Source organism: Podarcis erhardii, assembly GCF_964252035.2.
Source record: "Podarcis erhardii genome assembly, chromosome: 8".
NCBI classification, from domain to species: Eukaryota; Metazoa; Chordata; class Lepidosauria; order Squamata; family Lacertidae; genus Podarcis; species Podarcis erhardii.
Window position 1 is genome coordinate 3,289,710 of NC_138499.1, and position 5,097 is coordinate 3,294,806.

The window sequence follows — 5,097 nt, forward strand, 5'->3', positions numbered from 1 at the left end:
CACTCTGTTACTTCCAGGTTGCCACGGAGCGTAACCCAAAAATGCTCAACCTGAAGCACATTCAGCCTGAGGTATGACTATATTCAGCACAAAAAACAGCAACAATTTGTTGTTGACAAAGGACAGCAGGACATATAAAGGGCCCCATTACCTCCAATAGCTGAGGGCCTCCTCAAACCTAAATCCGGCCCTGACCCCACCCCATTCCTATTTTTTTATCTTAAGCATTCAGTAGGCGTAGCCAAGGTAGAGCAGCTGCCCCATCAATAAAAATACTTAACTGATGTTCTGACCCCTCCCCCACATAAATCCTGGCTATGCCCATGGTTGATAACGCAGGTTCAACCCCCCGCATGGGGGAACGGGATATTGCTGCACTGCAAGGGGTTGGACTAGGTTTGTGTTTCCCAAACTTGGTTCGCCAGCTGTCTTTGGACTACAACTCCCATCATCCCTTGCTAGCAAGACCAGTGTCCAGGGATGATGGGAATTGTAGTCCACAAACAGCTGGAGACCCAAGTTTGGGAAACACTGGACTAGATCCTCAGGGTCACTTCCAACTTGATTCTAGGAATTATATAAACTGAGGTGGAATATGTGGCAAAATGCCCAGACATGATTCTTATCAATCAATCATTCATTCATTCATTCATTTATTATTGGAGTGGAGGGTGGTGGAAATGAGAAACTTGCCTGCTTCCACCTTTCTGTGTTTTGCACTTGGAGAAATGCCTGCTATTCCAATGGGACGCGCAGGGCAGGTTCGTGCCCAAGTGACAACTGCAGCAGAGAAGACCTTGCTCACCCAATACATGAAGGACTTACAAGTGGGGGCGCTTTAAATGGCCGTGTATAGGTCTCCCTGAGTGCCTGTGCATTTGCTACAGTTGTGGGAGATGCTAGAGGTCTAAAAAAGCCCTGCGGATGGATCAGGCCAGTGACACATCCCGGGGAAGCTTGCAAGCAGAACTCTCCCCACTTGAGATTCCCAGCAGCAGCTAGGGGCAAGCTGCGTCCCGCCAACAGTGGAGGCACAGTATAACCAAGTAGAAGGCCTTCTCAGTAGTGGAACACCCTCCCATCAGATGTCAAGGAAATAAACAACTACCTGACTTTTAGAAGACATCTGAAGGCAGTCCTGTTTAGGGAAGCTTTTAATGTTTGATCGTGTTTTTAATATTCTGTTGGGAGCAGCCCAGAGTGGCTGGGGAAACCCCGCCAGATGGGCGGGGTATAAAATAATAAAATTATTACAGTGGTACCTTAGTTTACGAACTTAATCCGTTCTGAAATCCATTCTTAAACAGAGGCAGGCTTTCCCTAATGGGCCCTCCCGCCGCCAGTGCCCTTCCACTGTTCGGCTTCTGTTCGTAGACCGAGGTAAAGTTTGCTAACTGAAATACTACTTCCGGTTTTGCGGAGTTCGCACACCAAATAGTTTGTAAACAGGGCTGTTCTTAAACCAAGGTACCACTGTATTATGGCTAGTATCTGCTGATAGACTTACATCTCCTTGAATTTGTCCAGTACAGTGGTACCTCAGGTTACATACGCTTCAAGTTACATACACTTCAGGTTACAGACTCCACTAACCCAGAAATAGTGCTTCAGGTTAGGAACTTTGCTTCAGGATGAGAACAGAAATCGTGCTCCGGCAACGCGGCGGCAGCAGGAGGCCCCATTAGCCAAAGTGGTGCTTCAGGTTAAGAACAGACCTCCGGAACAAATTAAGTACTTAACCCGAGGTTCCACTGTACTCCTTTAAAGCCATCCAAGTTAATGGCCATCACATCTTGCAGAAGTGAATCCGTAGCTTAACTATGTGCTCTGAGAAGCACGCAGTTCACATATAGAAACAGGGAAAGCTTATATTGAACCAGACCTCGCCTCGGGGTCCATCAGGGTATTGTCTACAGTGACCAGCTGTGGCTTTTCAGAATTTCAGGCAGGAAGTTCTTCCCATCTCTGCTACCTGGAGATTCCAGGGACCAAACCAAAGATCTCTTGCAGGCACAGCAGATGCTCAGGCACTGATCAGTGATGGTTGGGCCAATGAGGTGACTTTTACCTTTGAACAGTAGGATGCAATCCAACCATGATTGTGTACTGCCCACAAATTTCTTCTCCGCCGCTGATTTTTTTTTAAACCATAGGATTTAACAGCAGCCATTTATTATGAGTGGAAAGCGCAGCGTGAGTACTAAAGCAGTCCCTCGTGTTTGAACACCCCAACACCGAAGCATTAAGAATAAAAGCTCCATTAACAATTTCATGATCCCATAAGAAACTAACCTGGCTTTAAAAAATAATCCAATGACTACGTTACATTTTGACCAATGCTAGCAAGAGGACATGGAGAAATCTCTCACCCAAAGGCTGAGAGATGCACCAGTTCATGTTGAGGCACCAGATTCTAGTATCCTAAGTGGGCTACAGAAACAGAGCCAACCTGTGTTGAGAGCCCAGGAGGTGCAGCATTCAGAACTAAGAGAGTGTGATTTCCTTAACTACACAGAGGTGTGAGCATTGCACCTGCTTCTTTGCTCACGTTGAGGTGCGTTTGCTTAATTAAGGGGATGCAACGTGGCCAGTGGAAATTACCGAATGTTCACATTCTTAATTCCTCCTCTCCGATTTCAAAGCAAAGATGGAATTTCACCTTTTCTTCCTCCTAGTTATCAGGCTTGGTCGTAGCTGTTTTATTAGTGGGATTATTAGCATCTTAAGAACACGCAAAACCTGTCTGGCCTTACAGCCCCTGTTCAGCAGGGTCTCACCGAACCAAACACAGCACTTGGCAGGTTTCAAAGCAAAGGCAGTTTAGAAGCCTCCCTACAGCAACCCCAGAAGGATTTGTTGATGGGATATATAAGCAGATGCCAGCTGCTTCCTTGGTTCCCTGACATCATTAATCTATTCATGTAGAGCTGACTCTGCAGACATTAATGCACCACATATCTGATCCCATGCAATGCCCATCCCGGAAGTGCGCTGATGAGACAAGTTCTGTGCAGAAGTGGGACATGTCCTTGTTGAGAATTCCGTTCCACCATAAGGAACAGGCATGTGGAATTGTAGCAGGTCACATGTCTGTTTACATTCCAGCACAGCTTGCTGGGAACTTCCGTTGTGTGTATAGCTTTTGCTTATGCTGTTTGCTTTGGACACGAAGGAGATCAGACATGTTTCCTTTTGTCCTGATCTACGCTGAATAAACTTGCTTGTAAATATGCTCACACAGCCTCTCGTGCCACTTCTGTCTGCGCAGCGTTCTCTCTGCTGAATAGCATGCAGAGTCTTCTAAAGCCTGTGTCGCAGATTTATGCTGCACCAAGGACCTGAGTTTGCCTGGCACACTGGCCGGTGGGCTGGAGCCAGCTGGGGGCCTGCCAATTGCCCCCGTTCCCTTGGATGCATGCTTAGTCTTTACAAGAGCAATCTTTCCCCTCCAACACCCCAATAAGGCAGCAGAGCACACAATGGCTTAATGCAAACTAGCCTACTGCAACATGAAATTTAGGGTAGGGGTATGGGGCAAATTCCATAACAGTGCCGTCCCCTGGTTTGAAGTTGGCTTGTTTTGAAACTGCTCAGAGTTCTTCGAAGTCACAGAAACAGAGTTGTAAGGGACCCGGGGGGGGTGTCATTTAGTCCAACCCCCTGCAGCACAGGAATCTCAACTAAAGAATTCATGACAGATGTCTATCCAACCTCTGCTTGAAAACGTCCAAAGGAGTAGAGTCCACCCCCTCGTGAGAATCTGTTCCACTGTAGAACTGCTCTTACTGTCAGAAAGTTCTGCCCTATAGTTTGGTTGGAATCTCCTTCCTTGTAACTTAATCCACTGGATCAAGGCCTACCTTCTGGAGCAGGAGAAAACAAGCTTGCTCCACCCTCCATAGGACAGCCCTTTAGATATCTGAAGATGCCCATCATACCTGGTTCAAGCAGCCAGGACCGTGAAACCAAGACATTGCAGCTCTTCCACTGCCTGCATCAGAAGAGGTCGGCAGGGTTACTTTGCTCATCCCACTTGGGCAGGTTGTGCTGACACCTATGTTAGCCTGACATGTAAACTGGACCTACAGCCCAAGCCAAGTTCTTCCAATCAGTAGAAAAGCATGGGAGCCACCTTGGTGTGCAGACCAACATTCCCTTTCCAGTTTAACTCCACCCTAAGGAGGATTTTGTGCAACTGTTAACCTCATACAGAGGATCTCCCCCTTCTGGACAAACTGTCTCCTTGCACTTACGTTCCTTCTCTCTCAAGAACTAACCAATGTTTAAAGCTAAGGCAGGCATAGACAAACTCGCCCTCCAGATGTTTTGGGACTACAACTCCTATCATCCCTAGCTAACAGGACCAGTGGTCAGGGATGATGGGAATTGTAGTCCCAAAACAGCTGGAGGGTCGAGTTTGGGGATGCCTGACCTAAGGCTTGAACCTTTCCCATTAATATTGGATAACACTTCCTTCAACCTTCTTGTAGGTTTCATTTTCCCTACCACTGACCACTGTCATAGCAACCCCTGAGAAATGGCTCCAATTTGTCTACATCGCTCTTAAAATGCAGAGCCTGGAACTATATATATTTTTTGCAGTCACAAACTGCAGACGTATGTTCAGCTTGCAACTTATTACCATTTCCAAAATCCTTTTCACCTGTACAACTGCTGTCAGGTACCTCCCATCCTATTCTGTGCATTTGATTGTGGGTGTGGGTGTGGGTGTGTGGTTGCACATGCACACACACTAAATGCAGAAATTTCCATTCTATCCAGAAGCAAATGAACTGTGTCCTCTATAATAAGAGAATGCAAACCACCCCTATGTTACGCAGCTATTCTCCATGTGGCCGGGGAGGCGTACACGGACAATGCTGCAGGAACATCTTCAGGACAAGGTCATCTGAAAGGAACTTTATTTGCACAAGAAACATAACAGGACCAGCGCCTTTCTCTCCAGGCAGTGCCCATTTAAGTTCAACCAACTCCAAAACAAGAGAGGCGCCCTGGAGGAGGAGAGCTGAAAAAGGCTGGTCCCTCTGATCAGCAGCAACTCCTACAACAGAAAAGAAAGATGTCCTCACACAGCAC

General features: G+C 46.9%; 1 long non-coding RNA gene across 1 annotated transcript in view; it reads right to left on the reverse strand.

Annotated features, from left to right (window-relative positions):
- The window catches only part of LOC309349118, a 63,710-nt gene that overhangs the window by 33,623 nt on the left and 24,990 nt on the right, over window positions 1-5,097 (reverse strand). The window lies entirely within an intron of this gene.